A 20,122-nucleotide genomic window follows, 5' to 3' on the forward strand; every position below is an offset into this window, starting at 1 on the left:
GGTAAACTCACATACCTCAGTAATTTTATTTCATTTTGATGGCTTTCATGGCGTCCTTACTACTAAATTTTTGACTTGTTTCATCATGAGTCTTTTTCCCAATGCCACATATTTAAGAAAAATAGTAAATACTCATTTCTTTACTCTAGTAAATACTCACTGGTTATCACAGAATGAACCAGGTTGAAAGGGACTGCTGTAGGTCATGTAGTTCAGCCTCCCTGCTCAAGAAGGGTCATCCTAGAGCAAATAGCATAGGATTACATCCAAGTGAATATTTTTGATTATCTCCAGTGAGGAAAACTCCACAACCTCTCCAGGCAATCTGTTCCAGTGCTGGTCTCCTGCACAGTAAAGAAGTTCTTCCTCTTGTTGAGGTGGAACTTGCTGTACATCAGTTTCTGCCTATTGGCTTTGCCCTATTGCTCAGCACCACTAAGCAGAGCCCAGCTCCATCCTCTTGCCACTCCCTCAGTACTCACAGACAGTGATGACATTCCCTCTCAGTCATCTTTTCTCCAGGCTGAACAGACCCAGCTCACTCAGCCTTTTCTTGCAAGAGTCTCCAGATCCTGGAGCAATTCTGTAGATCTTTTCTGGTCCCTCTCCAGGAGCTCCATGTCGCTCTTGTCCTGAGGAGCCCAGAACTGGACACAGCACTCCGAATGTGCCTCACCAAGGCTGAGCAGAGGGCCAGGATCACCCCCCTCGCCCTGCTGGCAGTGCTCATCTTAATGCATCCCAGGACACCACTGACCTTCTTGGCCCCCAGGACACGCTGCTGGCCCATGGACAGCTTGTTGTCCACCAGGACCCCCAGGTCCTTCTCCACAGCGCTGCTCCCCAGCAGGTCAGCCCCAGGCTGTGCTGGTGCCTGGGGTTGTTCCTCCCCAGGTACAGGTCCCTGCATTTGTCTTTGATGGATTTCAGATGGTTGATCTCTGCTCATCTCTCCAACCTTAGTGGTCAGGTATGCTACTTGACATTAAAAAACTGGTGCATTTTCCTGCACAGGTCAGAGTAGTCAGATGGCCCTGCTGCAGCTAAGCTTTATCTTCTTCCAAGGAAGCCCTTTTTGCTTTAGATGTTTCTGAAGCTGAAGTTGGGAGGCACTGTTCCACTTTGTCAGTATATGAAGGGAGACTTATCTGCAAGTGGTTTCTGAAATATTCAAAATCAATGTGTAATGTATACCGTATGTGAAAGCCTGTAAAGCAATTAGCTGTGGAGACACCCTTGAAGCTCCAGAAGAGGTAGGGAAAAAACAAGTAGTACCTTGCCAGACTGCATATTTTGAAACAGTAAAAAGCAACATTTAAAAAATATGAAAAAAAAAAAAACTAATTCAGATGCTGTGTTTTATCTTAGCTGACCACAAACAGCATTCGAATGCTTGGGTTTCCAGAGATATCTCTCACATGAAGTTACCTTTTTGGAAGCAAACAAAAATAAAAATGGATTCCTTAGGATCAAATTTTATGTGGTTTCAGTGACTACTGCTCATTACTTTTAAGTATTAGATAGTGTTAAAGCTGCTAAATATAATATTTTTCTGTGGCTTGATTATTGAGTTGAATTGATTATTGATTGTAACTTTGTTTCCCTAAAATGATTGTTTCTTCTTTCCAGTCTATTATTTCAGATGCAGTGATTTTTACCTTTCTGCACAGAAAAATGCCCCACATAATGGTTGTCTTAATTTGGCCTCTTGCTTTGATACAAGTTTGGCCTGATCAGATCTTAATATAGTTTCAAATGTGGAGGTCCAGTGGTCTGGCCTGACCAGCAAGCTAGCTATAGCTGGGATCATCCCAGGGCTATGGAAGGCAACACCCTAAAGTCAGGGATACTCTCAAGTTTGTGAGAGTTTAAGTTTGTTCCAAAGGGATTATGGGAGCTACTGGGTTAATATGGGTTGCCCATACCTTGTGTTTGGTTAGAATGTTGCTAGAATGTTCCATGATAGTGTATATAAATTGGGATTGCCCCTTGTTGGAGATCTTACCATTTGGCTGTATTTGGGAACACTGCTGCAGAAGAATAAATGACCCTCGAATTTTCCCATCACCCACCTTTTCTTCTGCATTGACCCCTCGCAATCGCCGCCTATCGGGCATGAACGGAGTGATATGATATTTAAATATTGGAGAAAGAGACTGAAAAGTCTTGCCTTCAGGAAACTGTTCTCAACAAACATGAGAAAATTATTTGTTGCCACTGAGACTGTGAGCTTCATTATGCTTAGTGGAGAGACTGGCTCATTGGGAATCCTCCCAGCTAGTACACCAAGGGGAGGTTGAGTGGACTGAACCATCATTAAAAACTCCTGTTCACTCTCTGCTCTCCAAATGTAATGTAAACAAAGAATTTAAGTAAATTTATGCATAATTTAATAGTGACTTGCCACTAGCAAAATGAAAGAAAAGGCCAGGAACGTAAAAAATGCTGCAGGGTAGAACTAGATATAAGCAAATGAGTGTCTAGAGAATATTTTATAATATAACAGATAGACTGCAAATCATCTGAGACAACTAGACATAACTAGAGGAGAATGGCTGCAGGGAATGCCTCTGGTACTGTAGCCCATACAACCCCACATATGTCAGAAAGAAATATTATTGCATCCCTTAAGAGTACATGTTGCTCGGTGCCAAAATAAGTTTCACTTGTTGCCTGAAGATGTCTTAACCTTGCAGGGTGTATCCTCCCTTTTTTGACCAAGAAGATGTAGAAAGGTATCAAGGGCTAGTTTCCTGGGCCAGCTGTCCGCTGTCAGGCTTTGGAGCCACTGAGCTGCAAAGGGTATCCAAGATGCAGCTGCTGGCCCCTTAGCTGTGCTGGCATCCTCCACCTTCCTGCCAGCTGTGCCTCTGCACATCAGCAGCTCTGTCTGTCACATCCATAAGAAGCTACAGGAATGCACTGAAATCTTTGGATGCAGACTGTGTAGATTTTTCAGACAATACCAAAAGTAAATATGATAGAGGGCTCAGATCTGCAGTTGTACGACATTCAGCTTCCCACATAATTTGATTCAAAATCTACAAGAAAGCCTATGCAGGGATGGATTATGAGACATAAGTTGGAGATCCTGACAGAAAGATTTATATAAAACTCTCTGTCTCTTTCAGGCCAGTAAGCACTGTCTCAATATTTAAGTAGAGAAGGCACTGATTGAAACTGGCTATAAAGTGACTTAGCACAGAAGTGTGACAAAGTTGTCTCCCCCTTTCTTTATTGCCTTCTGGTTACTGAATCTGGGAACCAAGATCTCAGAACTGGATGGAGAATACAATGAATTAAAGTGACTACATTAAGAATTAATTCATTTAAAACCAGCATAATTCTTTTTTTCAGCTTTCTTCAGTATGTTCACCACTTTTCCTACCCTAGGAACTGAGTTGTGAACAAGATGTTATTTACTGTCTCTATTTGAGGTTCTTACTCCATGTTTTGGCAAGGAAGAGAGTACATCTTGTGATAACAGAATTCCTACTTCAAAACATTTTAAAAGTTTTGAGGTATCAGGGTGATGGGTGACGTATAAATACGCTGTGCCAGCTTTAGTGAGGGAAGTACATATATGTTTTTTATCAAATAAAGCTATTGTCAATTAGAACTCGAAGTGGCATTTCGGATTAACTGTTTGTGAAGACCCTTTTGTTAGCTCTTGAAAGACTGTGTTTGGGGAGGTTGATGGAGTGTGCATTGAATCTTTGGCACACCTTGTGCTTATTCTGGGCAATCAGTTCATCATCTCAGCACCAGGGTGTGGCAAGCACATTTCTCTCACTCTCAGGACTTTTCATAGAGGTGCACAGAGAGAAATGAAAGAGAAAACAATTTCTATTTCTGTTCCTTGTTCTTCCTATGTGGAATGTGTTTGGAGAATTGCTTACCTGGAGTGATTGCTTGATTGGATTCTGGTGAGGATTTTTTGAGCCTGATGGCCAATCCAGTCCCCACCCGTGTCTGGACTCTTGAGAGAGGGTCACGAGTTGTTAGAGTCAGAGAAAGCAATATATAGTTTTAGTATCCTCCTTTTATATAGCATATTAATGTATTTTAGCATAGTTATAATAAAGAAATAATTCAGCCTTCTGAATTGAGTCAGACATTGTTATTTCTTCCCACTGGGTTTGCCTGCATTTACAATACCAGGGTGTTAATGAAAAATCTCTGAAGCACCAAATTTAAAGAACAAAATTCAGGATTTCTTTCACAGAACTCAAGATAAGGTTTTGTACTAATTTGTTATGTATCTAGTAAATTGTAGACTTGCATATGAGGAAGATTTAACATTTTGTGTGGGCATTCAGCATGACACAGGCCAAAGAAATGCAAACCAAATCATTATATTGTGTGAAAAGAGGATGATCTGGAAAACAATTTTCTGAAAAGTTGTTCAGATTATGTAGTAATCTCAGTTTTCACAAGAACAGTATTATGATACTTTTTCCAAAAAGTGTACATTGCAGCTTCCAGAAGAAGGCATACCGCTTGACACATCATTCTGCAATACATGCATTACATACCATAAATGACTTAACTGTTTCTAACTCTTACAACTAGCAGCTATAAATTTTGAAAGATAACTTTTCTCAAGTTAGCAGTGTATTAGAGGTTTTATTCTCATGAGTTAGATTCATGTGATGATGTATTCATTATCTACCAAGAAGCAATACACACAAACCAAACGCACTTGTTTATAAGGTTATAAGATACACATAATAAGTCACTAAATAAATAAACCATATAGCTTGTAATTTTTAAATGTTGCAAGTTTGGAAACATTTTATTGAAGTTACTTTAAAATTATAAGAAGAATATCAATTAAGAGGATCTGTTCAAATACTAAACCATGATTCATTATCTGCAGTGATAATCTGAAATGTTTTAATGTTGAAAGAAAGGAAATTACAACATCCATAATACGCATAATTTAGGAATAGTGTTAAGGCTAATTCAAGTTATTCAGGCTTTGCTAATAAAATTTAAACAATTGTCTAAGAATGCACTGGTTAGGGCTGGTCGAACCATGGCAGAGATTTATCAAATTCTGTATGAAATTGTCATTTCACCTTTGAAGACATTAAGTGTAATTAGAATTTCCACTGTCTTGCTCATGCTTTGCCTAATTTACAAGCCTTGTGCTTCTTTGATACTAAGTTTCTGTGGTTAAGTTTTATAAAGCAGACAAAAGATCTGAATCTGTGTCCCAAAACTACCGTGTAACTCACAGTCTCTCTGGTGTTCCCAGTTGAGAAGAGACTGTCAATAATATGTAAATCTAGGATAGTAATTACTTGAGAACTGAAAATTTTTGCAGGGAAAAGGTGACCATAATGACCATCTCTGAAACAGTATGTTAACAATTAATGAATTCTGTGTCTTGTGTTCTGTCTTGTATACTCTCCAGGCAAAATATATGTTTGCCACCAATAATAGTTGCAGAGATATCTGAAAGTATCACCAAAGAAGCCTATTTAATTTATGAGGATCAGAAATAAAAAGTTCTAGTACTGTTCTGGGACTGTTTTGTTGTATATGTGGGTGAAAAGCATGACTGGGTGATCTGCATGATTATGGTGATGTTGTAAGAGTTCAAGCCTTTATGACAGAGGACCTGGCTAACTCTATTCTCAAGGACAGCTGATATTTCCCATTGGACTTCACTGCTTGTGTAAGGTGGGGTCTGGCTTTGTATATGGCAGATAAAACTCAGTGCCCTGTTTTGAAGTGGTGAGCAGTCTCAGTGATATGATTTTATCTTGGAATTCCCACAGGCTCCATTTTAAGGATTGGGTCAACAAAGTAGGCTACACAAGCATATTTTAGAAATATTTGAAAAACCACTAATTCCTTTTCTTGTCTTAAGTAAATTGATGTAACCATGTTTTCCAGCATGCAGCAGATGCATTTCCACATAAGGGGGTTTTTAGCCTTTTTTATGACCTAAATACATGTGAAAATAACCCTTGAAAATTTTGTATTTTCCTAGGACCTCTACTTAACAGACGTATTTTTTCCTCTAGTCAGAGCTCATAAGAGAACTTGCTGCTTGCAGGAATGATGTGAGTGAGGAGGTGTTAGGTAGTCAGATTCATCTCTGAGTAGTTGTTTGTTACTGCCAGTTTGTGCTTGAGGGAAGAGCTGACTTAACTTGCTATGTTGATTTAAAAATCTGGCACTAGAAAATGGCATCACAGGAAATAAATATTTCTAGATCATAGACAAATATGCCATTAAATATGTTAATGTTGGAGCCATGATCAATAGCAGCTTATGGAAAACCTTAGTGGGGAAGGATACTGTTTTTGCATGTACACTGTCTGTGGGGATGTTAAATCCTTGATTAAATGAATCTTGATAAATCATTGAGTGTTTGCTGTTCAGAAATGCAAGCAAAATTCAATATTTAGGCATATCTACCTTGATGTAAAAGTAAGTACTATCATTTAGACTTAAATTGGCAGAAAAATCAAATAGTTTTATTAAATTAAGTTGCCCCTGGATCTGGAAAAAAAAGATCTAATAAAAACCAAAAAGGCACAGAAAGTAATATTTCACTTAAGATAAATAGAACACACAAAGAAGCAAAGCAATGATGATAATAATTTGATTTTTTGAGGGTCATGGCCCACAATGGTGTAACTCACTCATGGTTTAATTTTCACATACGATACAAAAATTCAGTAATATTGCCTCTGTGTCTGTCATTATTATATAATGATGTCTGCTAAATTAATACCCCATCCCTAACAATAGAAACCATGTTTACATTACACATAGTAATGTCACTTTAAAATCTGTATATAAGTATGTACATTTATAGTAAATAAAGTACAATTTCAGACCTAGAAAATCATAAAATAACTCAAGCTGTTTTACAGCATTGTCTTAAACTATTAGAATTGTATACTTAATTATTCATGAGCTAACTAATCTAGGCTAAAAGACTAATATTGAGAGAACGAATTACTTTAATCTGTAATGCTTTAGTTGAGTGCTAACTTGAATAACATTCTGCAAAAAGGTACAGGCAGTACTGTGTCCTGGGTACACAGGCTTTTAATAGCAACAGGTCCTATGCTACCTGCTGGAAATAGGCAATAGGTGTCATGGGAGCTCTGGGACTTCTAATTTATTATTAAGTATTTATATTGCAGTGTCATGCAGAGATTTGAACTATGGAAAAATGCTTCCTTTCCAACTGTCTCTAAATGTTTCCCTTCCAGAGGGACAGAAGGCTCACAAATGCTGTGTGCATATAATGCTAGAACTGGACTGTAAGAGTGAAGATATAAACAAATATATTAAAATAAAGCTTATTTTGCACTAACTCAGTGTTGTTGTACTACAACTATTGTAAGAAAAAAAGAGAGTAAATCTACACAATATCAGGTTTAGCTTATGCAAATTCTCTATATAGTTATTCCAGCAGGAATTATAATCACTTGGTTGGATCCATATCAAGCCTAATATATTTAAGCACAGCTCTGGAAATCTCAGATTTATAGCTCAGAATATCTGCTTATATCTGTGGTGAATTTTGTCTGTTGACTTATACTAGCAAATGACAACTGCCACACACTGAGAACTTACCATTTTGCCATTAGTTCATAATGGGATCACCCACATACCCTATGACAGAAATATCCACAAAATAAGTGCTTGCCATAATAACTCATAACTGCTGTGTTTCCTCATTTTTTATTGCCATACTATATATTTATTTTTTCATCTGTTCTCTTTGCATAATCAAGTACACTGATAATTTCTTCATTTCCTCCTTTCCTTTGTGTTTTCCGTACATCGGATATTTTATTAAAATAAGTGCCTCAGAGGTCGGTGGGACAATTCATCCATTGTTAAAGTCATTAACAAATGACTTTACAAAAGAACATTTCAAAACTTTGTGTCCAAAGACAAAATTCAAAACTGAGTTTTACGAAGTGCCCCATAATATTTAACAGATTTTCTTCTGTATTTGAGTTCGTATCTCTCTGGTGAGCACTCACATGTTTCACTAGCACAAGAAAGATGTGTCTCCACTAGAACTAAGCAGCACTTTGGACTTTTGGAGATCTGGTCTTTTCTGCCCTACACAAAGAAGAAAAACGTCGTTGGAAGAGGTATAAAGATCTTTTCCTGATGTGTTTCCTCTCATAATTTTCTGTTGGTTTTAAAGGAATAGGAACTTTGAACAAAGGTAAGGATGGAGCTGATGTTTTCTATGCAGCGTAAGAACAGAGTGATAAGATTCCGTATCCTGCCACCCACTGAGTGTACTCTTAGGGCCTAAATGGGCTCATGACTGGAGATGAGTGACATGTTTCTGTTTGACTGAACTACTTTACGGTAAAATGAAGGTGTTATTTGCAGAGAGATTTACTATAGCTCTTTAATAATTTATGACTGCCCATGCAGTCCTTCTTAAGTGTTCCCAGAATAAACAAATGAGCCAAGCGGGTGCTCTTGGCATTTTGTAGCTTGACCTTTTGACTCTTATAATTGTGTAAGATACTGAAAAATTGTAACAACATATCTGTTCAGCATCTTTCATCTAAGTGTTGCTTCCATTTTTACTTCATTTTTAATTCCACTGAAAGTTTAAAGGTTACACCGATGGTTCAAGGGATACTTCTGGCAGTAGATGCCTTTGGCTTTTTGGTTACTTTAGAGCGTGGAGCTTCCCACTGATAATTTGCTGGTTTGACTTTCAATGAATACAGAGAAACAGAGCAACATTTTTGGATGCCTACCCATGAATTCATTCAAATATCCTGGTTCTTACATCACTTCTACTCATGGTAACCATGAGTCCCTGATTTATGAGGTGTTACAACACCTCATTTCAAAGCATGCAACTTTATATAAATCATTGTAATTTTTTATTTCTTGTTCATATGTAAGATATCCTTAAGTTCCTATAGGGCGCTAGACCTTAAAATTGTTCCACTATTATTAAAATATTTTAAAATTATTAACATATTAATAATGTTAACATATTTTAAAATATGAAAATAGGTTAATATTTAAAATAGTACAATTAATATTTATGTTAATTTTAATAAAATTATTGTTATGTTAAAATTATTTTAATATTTTGATAATTTTAACATGTTAAAATTATTAAAATATTGATTTATGTTTAAATTATTCCACTATTTACCTTAGTTCATGTGTTGATTATAGCCGCCAGGTAGCTCTTACTCTGCTTGTTCAGTAAAACACATTTATCTTGGCCGTAGCTGTAGTCTGTTTTTTCAAAGCAATCAGCATTTCCAGCAATCTTCTGCTTTTATTTTGTTGTGTAAACTGAAATTAATAGATTTAAAATAGAATTACAAGTTCCAAACCCAGGAAAATATAAATATAGTAGCCATTCATTTGCCTGAGGTTTTACTTCCTTTTTTTCTATAAGGAGTACACCTGCTTACTTCTCTAGGTAAAGTGACTTTTCCCAGCTTTTTAATCTTAAACTTCCAGAGCAGATGGAGATCTAAGAGGAAGACCACACATCCTCTATTTTTCCCCAGTTTACAGAGATGTCAATCGAGGCTGAACTGTGGAGTCTTCCTTATTAATAGTGATGCAGAGAAGGAGACAATATATCACACAAGTGCAATTCTGCCAGCAAGACACCAAAGCTTGCGGCTTTCGGGGGTCACTTGCGGCTGTCCCCCGTCCCTCCCCGGCCCCCCGGGACCTCTCCGGCTGGCTGTCCCCTCAGGGAACCGGGGTTTGCCGCGGTCCCGCTGCACTGGGCTCACCAGGCAGCGGCTGGGTTAGCACGGTCCCAGCGGCGGTGCGCCTCGGTCGCCGCAAGGAGTCGAGATAAAGAGACGAAGAGAGGTCAGTTGTATGCAGTCCAGAGAGATTGTATTGCCTGAACGGTTGCAGGGACAAAAGACCCTGGGCTACTGCCCAGATACAGTTTTATACAGTAAAATTAAGAGATAAGGTCTAAACAATTGAGACAGTGTTCAGCATGGGCTCATCAGAACCACCCCAGGGGTCAGGTCCAATGGGAACTGCTCAGGGGTGGGGAGAAGGCGGTTTACAGAAAAATGCTGAAGCAAAACCATGGGGCATACATAAATGTATCTTTTCCTCAGTTTCCCATTCCCAAGGCCTTTCTAAAACCCTTCCTCCACACTACCACGCCAGCGCAGTAGCTACAAAAGCTCATTCAAAAAACAAGTAAGAGTTATCCCAACAGTCGCAATTCATGTCTTTCTAAAGTCAAAACTCAGATCTAGAAAACAGAAAGTTACATTTCCAAAATAAGTGTTCAAAATCAGATTTTAAATACATCCTGGTATAGAGGTGGACTAGTATTCTGTCAAAGTGAGACTCCCAACATTTCACTGACTTGTGCTCTTCATTCAAACACTCTCCTTATTTTAGAGGAGCATTATTTTTCATTTGTGTATCTTCTTTTTTTCCTTCATATATCTTCAAAGCTCTTTTTTATTCAGACCACCAGGCAACAAAACCGTTTACCTTTTCCCTATTGTTGATATGTTCTGCCAGCATATCAGTGCATTGTCATTCAAATTCTGTCAGCCGGTAAGAAGCACTCATAGCTTGATTTTAAGAAGGAAAGGGCAGTTGTGACCAGAGTCTGAAGATCAGTAGGCCATGGAATATGGGCTAAAAGAAGTGTGCATGGTGTTGCACAGAATCCCTGTACCCTCCTGCCACAGTCCTACCTATCAAATACCAGTCAACTTTGTAAGGTTCTCCACAAGACCAGCAACAAAGGTGGCACATGGCTGTTTCATTTCTTCCTTTAGAATCCTCAGTCTAGCTTCACATTAAAATGTAATGCCATACATTCCCCAAGCCATTTTAGATAGTAATGCTTTCATAAAAAGCATTCAAACAGAAGAAGTTCAGTGGGAAGCAAGAACACACTTGCTAAATAGTTGTCTAATTAATGCAAAATCAGGACACATAAGTTTGCTGAAAAGATAATTTAACTTTGAGTAGAGGATATAATCTCGACCAACAGGGTATACCTGCAGCAAAATTAATTTATATTAAGCAAAAATATCCATAACTCATGCCCATTCAGAAATTTTGTACTTATTCAGACAGGCCTTTGTGTATGGAACCTGCATTCCCTGGCACTAATGTTAATATAATAAAGTGAATTAAATACATGTTATTAGTTGCAAATGATGAGCTTATTGGTGGGAAAAAAAAAAAAAAAAAAAAAAAAAGAAACCAGCAAGCAGAACAGCAGAACATCACAGGCCTTTTCCACGTCCAAAACTGCTTGGTTTAGATTGTAGACAAGAGAAAGCTAAATTAGTGGAAGAAAAAAATGGACTAAATATGAGAACAGGGTTTATTTTACTTTAAATGTATAATTAAACATTCATAGATGTGAAAGTTGCCAAAAAAAAAAATCAGTGGGTTTCTTCATTGCCACAGCTGCCTATGGCCTCATTTGCAGCTTTTGCCTTTAAGAAGAATGCAGGAAGTTGAGTCTACCTGTTTCTTAACTCTGTTTTCATTTTTAGCTCTAAGTGTGGTCCATCCAATTTATCATTCTGTGTGAAAGGATCAAATGACACTTTATAAATGTCAGAACTGGGTTAAAAGCCAAACAACTGTGGTATGATATAGGATATGCAGAGTCTATTGGCTATGATTTGTTTTAAGATTTAGTGCTCACAGCAGCTTTCAAGTTACTTGCAGAAATGTGACCCTAAAAGCTTCAGATAAATACTGATAAACTAGACTTATTCCTCAAAAGCTTGAGTAGCCCTAGGTTTGTAGCTGAAAAGCCTTCAGACTGTTAAATCTGACATGGGGTACTGTTCTATCTCACAGCATCTCTAATTGTTCAGCTAGGTTTATGTGACCAGACCATGCGATGCTGTGAGAGGTGGGAGCAGGAATCTCACAGCTGTGTTAATATGGGGAACTCTCTGGAGTCAGAGCATTAACAGATCTGCCTGAGTGGAAGCAGGATGGGGAACTTAAGGTCTTTTGCTTGAATTGCAAAACTCCCAAATGAAACATCTCCTTAAGGATGTTTGTACCTCAATTAGAATTTGACCCCAAGGATACATTCCCTATGGGAGGCCATTTCTATGGGACAAAAAGTGAGAGGAGTGGCAGAGACTTCTTAACGTAACTAATCATTTCTGGGTTTGAAAAAGTCAAACAGTAAGAATGTCTCAGTGGTTTCTCAGAAGGCATATTTTAAAATTCTAATTATGCAATTATATTGCCTTTGTAATATTTAATATTATCCTGTTATTCCTAGGGCAATAATATACCTTGATAAATTATGGTTAAATATGAATGTTTTCAAGTTTGGGAACTGAAGATTGTATTATATAAAGTTGCTACATAAAAAAAAAACAGGGAAAATTAAGTTCCTGTGCAGGATTGCAAGAAAGTGTTTTAAAAGACTGTGTTAGGATTGGAGAAACTATCTGTATATTTCTTTCACAAGCTGCAGCGGATTCTGTTCTAAAGTAGTGCAATAATATTCTTCTTCCATTTGTGTTTCTCTTGTTTGCCTCTCCTCCCCTTTTCATTTTTTTCCTTTGTTTCCCTGTCCTCCCCTTTTCATTTTTTCCCTTCTCAGTATCTATTTTTTAATATAATTTAATCTCATTCTTTTATTTCTAAAAGCACTTCTCCATGACATTTCTAATGGAAATATTTCCTAAAATACCATTAAAAACCACTTGCATGAAATTGGTTTAATGCTCAAATACTTCATAAACAAGCAGCCACATACATGCTTTTATCTCACAAAAACTGTTCTGTCTGCTCTGTGAGATCCTTATTAATCTGTAGGTGTCAATCTTGACATAGGTCTTTAAGTCCTTTTCACCTATGAACACCTTTGCTTGCAGACATCCACATACGTAAAAGTTAAATGGATATGGAAGGACATGTCATATCCTGTGTGAATTAGAACAGAAGTATCCCTCTGGCTGGATTTGAGACAATGGATATTAGACCTCACAGCTTTTGTCTGTAGAGCAGTCATCTCCCAATTGGCATTCCTGCACCCCTCAGGATACACAAGAAAGACACTGTGGTGCAGGAAGAAAGCATATTTCTATTACTAAATAATAAAATAAAGTAGAATTTTGAAATGTTGTTTATGTCATAATTTTTTCATTTTTATTTTGTGTACGTTTTATTACTGTGCCTAACATTAGTACAGTATTAGATGTATATAATTTATAAATAAGCATACATATATTGGAGTGCACTCAAGAACTTTCCACTTAACACTGGTGCACAATGACAAAAATATTTAGAGACCTCTGCTCTAGACCATCTAGTTCATCTTGACCACTATGCAGCTATTACATCTGTAATGAATAAAATACATATATAATGCCCTACCAAGGCCTGTATCTGTGTCATGAAGGAGCAATCCTATTAGTCATGATGAAAAACAGGTATCTCCTTTCCCCTATGAAAATAAACTCAATCAACTTCCAGCTGTGCCTAGAGTTTGATGGTGCTTGCTCATCCTTTGCAATTAGGACATGGTGGAAGCTGAGGATAGAATGTTTTCACTCCTTCTGTCTCATAAGGATTTCATGTCACAAAACCCACATGGGGCCTTCTTAATTGGTTTTGGCATTCAGCCTGCAAATGGTCAAAACTGCAGTCTGGGTTTGCAAACACAAGGGAACACTGAATGTACAGGGACAGTCTTCTGTCTTCTGTTTTTTGTTTATTTAAGCTGGAAGAGTTAGGGATGTGTTACTTGGCAGTCTCACCCAATTTGACCATTGGAAATTTTTTTGACTCAATATATTAAATTCTTGCTGATTATTTTTCATTTTTTTCCCAAAATTAATTTATTTTTTAGTTTTTTTCTCTCATTAAGGTAATATATTCAGCATATCTTAGCAAAATACCATTCACATATCAACATTATACTGCACCATGCAAAGAGGAAAAAGTGAAAAACTGACAGTAAGTTTGAATGGCAGTGGAAGCATTGCAGCAGCTCATCTGTAGAACCAGGGACATCTTTATCTGCCTCTTTTTTTCTGTTTTCTCTTCTTCTCAGACTGTGGACTGTGTAGGGCAAAGACTGTTTTTTAGTTTTCTTTCTGTGCACTGCCAATAATTCCTTCCATGAAATCATGCCCTTCATCTTAAACAATTACTGTACTAAAAATAATAATCACAACCCTCACCACCAGCAGTGTGTAAGGATGTCAAATGCAGAAGCTCTGGTGAACCACTGGAAACTGTTTGAAAGCAACCGGACTGAGAGGACTGATGCAGAGGTGGGAGTGTGTGAAGTATTCAGTGAGCGCAAGCAGAAACCTCGAGATAATGAAGGCAAATTTCCAGTAGGATTTAAATTATGCTTTTGTCTTAGCAGTAGGTTTGAAATACAGCGGCAGTCTCTTGTCTTCTGGTATAGACGGAGAGAGCCGACCTTCGGTTCTCCTCCTCCTGTTACTTGGTCACCATCAGTGCTAAGAGCTTCACCTCCTCTTTCCAAGAAATGAATACAAGAAACATACAAGCATGAAGCGGCTCACACGGGTTTCTTCTGCCCCCGGAGAGCTGCCAGGCTCTGGTTCTGCAGTAGTTCGTCGTAAATAAGCATTGCCATCTGATGGCAAAGCCTTGGTACTGCGCAGTCTCTTTGCCTAGGGCAAGCCAGCAAGAAACCAAGAGACTTCCTCCGAAATGAAGTGTCTGTGACTGAACATCGGATTTCTTTTCTTTCTTTCTTTCTTTCTTTCTTTCTTTCTTTCTTTCTTTCTTTCTTTCTTTCTTTCTTTCTTTCTTTCTTTCTTTCTTTCTTTCTTTCTTTCTTTCTTTCTTTCTTTCTTTCTTTCTTTCTTTCTTTCTTTCTTTCTTTCTTTCTTTCTTTCTTTCTTTCTTTCTTTCTTTCTTTCTTTCTTTCTTTCTTTCTTTCTTTCTTTCTTTCTTTCTTTCTTTCTTTCTTTTTTTTTTTTCTTTTTTATTCTGATACCATTTTATAGTGATTGCCCTGAGGGGTTGTAGAGTCTCCTTCAGTGGGGATATTCAGGACATCTAGAAGCAATCCTGTGCCGTGCACTCTGTGAGAACCCTGCTTGAGCAGGAAGGTTGTACCATGTGTCCCACTGAGGTTCCTTCCAACCCCACCGATTCTGTGATTCTGTGATTTCTGTGAGTCACACTAAAACAGTGCTTCTTCAGCCATATCCTTGCTATCCTTGTTGCCTTTTATCTGTGTTCATGCTGTTTTCTTCAGATCCACAGAATGATATACCCCTGCTCAATAATGTAACAGGCTCCTAGGATGGCTGAGCCATATCCTGCAATGTACTAGTGTTTAACTTACAGCTTCCTATTAGGTTATTGATCACAAATATAGCTGGGCTACAGCAACAAGGGTGCACTTTCTAGAAGTGCTAGTCCACATATGTAAGGAAGGAGTAGGAAGGGAAAGTGTGCAGGCCAGGCTCACACCTTCTTCTAAGCAGCACTTCTAGCTGCTACTTGCAGGAGATGAGCCCTGAGTAGATATACTTCTCAGCTCTCATACCTACATTCTAAAATCAAATGGGAACTAGTATGCCTGGATGCTGGAATTTGAACAAATGGAAATATTTTTCCCAGTGATCAAAAGCCTGATTCTGACATTGCCGTCTAATTGATTGAGTTCTTCCTGTCTTGACACTTGCTGTGTTTTTGGTATTAGCCTTGTGCTGTGTGATGAACTGACTCCAGGACCATGCAAAGCAAGGGCTGGAGTTTAGCCTAGCAACCTTCCATGTGTGTGTGAGTAATGAAATTGAATCTGGAGTAGTCTTAAAAATTATGCTTTTCATTTAAACCTGTACATGTACTCATGAATGGGTGAATTTGATTTTACAATAGATCATGTGATAAGAACAAAAGCATATGCCCAAAACCACTACAAATGTCAAGACAAAGCTGCTCAACGTGCATCTCAAGCAAGAGTGGTGACTGCCTTTTCTGTATCACAGTCACCTACAAGATTCAGGTGTGGATTAGATCCCTCACATGCTGAAGGCTGTACACAGAAAGCACAAAATAGCCATGCTTATCTAATAGTCTCATTGTCAAAGGACATGTTTTTGCTACTACTGCCACCAGTAAGAAAAGACCATTTGCAGCAATGATGGCAAGTTTTAAGATTATATCTGACTTTAGAACTGGATTTTATAGTTATCCTAATAGCTAGTTAATGTAAGAGGATTTTGAGCTAATCTTTATTAATTTTATCACAATCAAATGGACTCTTAAGCAACTTAAAGTATTCTTGCTACCCACCTATCATCTCTGTTTTTGAAGTCATACCAACTTGCAGTAATGTCCTAGCTGTATGTGTTCAACTTCCTTTTCAGTCTCCACAACTTGCCCTGTATGTGCTTGGTATGTCACTTCTCCACTTTCTTCTATAAGTTCATAGCTGTATCACCAAAGAAATATCAAGTTAGAGGAGCAAAAGAAAATACAAGAAAATGCAATTCTTTAATATTTGAGTCAAATACATCATTATCCCACTTTTCTTCATTCTTTTCAAGCTGAGTGAATTCCCAAAGTAACCAGTCAGCTTCTCATGTGGTCACAATTTTTCTCTGTGGCACAGGATTCTTTGCTTTTCTTTACCAGCCTCTCTACATCACAAAATGACTATAAGGATTAGCTAATGTTTATTCAGAATTCAGAAGCTGTGGAAAACTATGCAATAAATGGATAAAATGAATTTTTAAAATTTTATACTTATCAGTAATTTTAAAGAGATTTATTTACTGTACTTCAGGCATGGAACAGAATACTTATGATAGAGATGAACAGGGAATGACCATCTAAACTGTCACTCATTCATTTGTTTGCCATGTTTTTCATCTCTTACAGAAAAGGAGTCTTTTGTGGTTATTATGTTGCATTTCTGCATCATGCTCCATAGTATGTATATCTCTACTAGAAGTGTTCAGATCTGACCCTCCTCACACTGTCAATAAACCTGGAAAAGCCAATCACTCTTCCAGACCTTTATGTAGGATAATAGTTTTAGTTATGCCGATTAACAGAGATGATCTAGAAATTCTGAATTAAATAATGTACAGTTAAAATTACTGTAGCTAAAAAATGATGAGTTGGACCTCTGAACCTCTGTGACACAGTCCATGTAATGCCTCCAGAAGAACAGGATCTGAAAAACCTAGACAGATTATACTTGGAAATACTACAATATAAACAGCAAATAAATCTGCAAGGATGTTAATGGAAAACGTCTCCCAGCAATCTAATCCATGATTAGGGTTTGAGAATGGAGTTTGACCATTTATATGAAGTGTTTTTCCTCCATCAACCCTGAATTTTGCAGGCTTGCAGATTAAATTTAAAATAAATATTTTTTGTTTTTCTAGTTGGCTGTTACACTGACAAATTGTGTCATGTAGTAATGACATGTCACTTGGTATTGACAGAAATTATTTATTTCTGCAAAAGGAACTGTTGTAACTATATAATTATAACTCCACCTTAATTACCTTCTTAGCTTAGTTTTGAAGACTCATCTCTCAGCACTGATAGCTCTATCTGGTTTTAACTGTCATTCTGGGGTTTCTTTCTGGGTGTTTTTTTGTTGGGTGGTTTTTGGGGGTTTTTGGGGTTTTGTTTTGTTTTGATTTTGTTTTTTGTTATTGTTGTTGGATTTTTTGGGGGGTTAAATTTATTTTTTCTTTACATAGACTTGGTGTGATTACCCAAAATGCTTTTAGTTTATACATTTTACAAAGTGAGAAGTTGTAGCAAATGCAATAACTTATATTTAATATCTTGTTTTACTTGCCAGTAGAATCTTGTGAATAAGTAAAAAATACAGAGATATAAAACTCGTGGTTCAAGTTAAGTTTGTATCTGTATTTCAGAGGCATATAGACTTTTTTTCCAGGATTTACTGCCTGCACATTAAGTGCTTTGCCCCCCTCCAGAAAACTGCAAAGGTACTCTCACATGGGCTGGTCTCACACTGAAATGCTGACAGTGTTCCCATTCCCACAAGAGGGCACCAGGCACGAGAAAATCCCTTCACATTCATTAATATCAACCTTATAGTTCATCTCTATTTCTTAATCAGTTGTAGTACTATAATACATAATATCAAATGAGACCCTTTTTACATCTAATACACAAAGAAATTACCTTTTACCCAATTTGTACTCCTAATTACCTATGTTTAAACATCAGTTTATGCCACTTGTTATATTTCACCTGTGTCCAGAGAGGTGAAGTGCTTTCCTATCACAGTTGTAAATCAATGTTCTATTCTATTGCCTATGTGTGGACCCTTTCTCACACAGGAAATCCACATAGATGAAATAAAGCACTTTCTGAAGCAAAGAAGGCAGAAGATGGATTATACATCTAGAAATCTTCTTTATTTCATATGTGCAGTTCCCCTTTTCACCCTGATCCATCTCTTGCAGCAGCCAGGATCTGCCTCACTCATCCCCTTGAAGGTGCTCCAGCCCTAATTATTACGGCATCACACGGCAGAGAGCATCTGCACTGGAGGAATGACATTGCCTTGCAAATTATCTCCATGTAACTTGCCTGATCTTACCTTCTGTCCACCCAACCAGTGCAAAACTTCTGCAGCTGTGAAACTCCCGCACAAAGTTCTTCTTCAGCAAAGGTGGAGTCTAAAGCTGGTTTTCCCACATGGACACTTACTTCAGGGAAAAGAAGTCCTTTGTGAAGGGGTTTCACTCCTATTGCCTTTTTGTCTGGCATTTGAACCTACAAGAGGCAACCTTTATAATGAAGGATTTCTCAGTGTTTGTCTCATTTTCAAGATAATTACACAATTGGGATTCTATGTGCTGGGAAAAAAGTTTGTTTCAAAGTAGTTACATGGATTTGTAATCTTAGAGTTCTAAAACTGCTGTGAACCATATCTACTTGACGTCATCTGTGCGCAAACAAGTCCCTGTTTTCTTCTGTATATAACTGAGCTGTTACAGCAATGTTTAGTCAACCAGTACTGACTGACCTTCTCAAACCCACAGATTAATTTCAATAAATGTTTAACTACTGTTTTCCATCATCATGTCAAGGACAGTATATCTTCCCTGTAAGACAGAAGATGTTAGTTACCCTCAGGCATAGATACCAAAACCTTAAGTGTATTTTAAACTGATCTTGACTATTTTAAACTGAAGTGCAGCTCTTCCTGCAGATTACTGATGTACTTGTTACAGTCTTCACATTTAAGGCAAATTGTCCCTAATTAGAGACTTTGTGGTATCCCCAGGTTGTTCTGCCTACTTGCTGCTACCCAGTGGCTGTGCACTCATCCAAAATTTTATTTGGTCTTTGTTAGTTGTTGTTCTCTACTATTGAGATTGCAGAAGCTACTCTAGTTGGTTTCAAAGCATTGCTTACCCTTAAAGAATGAACTAACTTCCACATTTTGTAAATTTTCCCAAATCCACCTGCCTCTAAAAGAACATTTTTATGACAGTGGCCTGCTGACCACTTGCCAAAGACTGAAATATCTTGTTCAAAAGAGCACTACTACTCATATCCAATATCTTCAGGAGTGTCTGTAATACTGGGCATGGGTAAATTAGGTCAAAGTTTTTTACAGTTTTAGGAGAAGACATTTATGCATACCTTCCAAGCATTTAATGCATTGATACACAATGTACTTTGCATTAAGACAGAGTGTACATATATGAAAAGACATGCACCTTGTAAAAGACTTTTGCCCTGTGTTTGACACCGTTTGGAATGATTTCAGTTTGTGGTTTCAACTTAGAATTTGAGACTGTGCTTATTCAACTCATGAATGTACTCTACTGAAAATAATTTTTTAAATGTTCATCTTCTTAGATAATATGAATATAAAATAAGCTAGTACAAAAAATCTGAGTAGTACACTCATATTCAGGTTTGTGTTTGTCAAATTATTGTGTGAAAGGGTATATCTAGGGTCAGGTGTTGGGCAAACCTGGTTTCCTTTACTAGCGCTTGGATTTTTCTGATCAAACATAAGCAGCAAAACATATAGCTTGATTTTGCTGCTAAATCAGAAAGGCTAGTACCAAAAGAAATGAGATTCAGGAGGGTCTAGATTCCC

At 37.6% G+C, this 20,122-nt stretch overlaps 1 long non-coding RNA gene across 1 annotated transcript; it reads right to left on the reverse strand.

Moving 5' to 3' along the window:
• Positions 1 to 6,469: 6,469 nt before the first annotated feature.
• On the reverse strand, positions 6,470 to 19,050 carry LOC140681874 (uncharacterized). Its single transcript, XR_012053081.1, has 4 exons — positions 18,605 to 19,050; positions 16,303 to 16,441; positions 9,176 to 9,321; positions 6,470 to 8,103 (listed from the first exon to the last, which is right to left on the reverse strand). It is a non-coding gene; the product is annotated as an uncharacterized lncRNA (long non-coding RNA).
• Positions 19,051 to 20,122: the final 1,072 nt, after the last annotated feature.

Source organism: Taeniopygia guttata, chromosome Z, assembly GCF_048771995.1.
Source record: "Taeniopygia guttata chromosome Z, bTaeGut7.mat, whole genome shotgun sequence".
NCBI lineage: Eukaryota > Metazoa > Chordata > Aves > Passeriformes > Estrildidae > Taeniopygia > Taeniopygia guttata.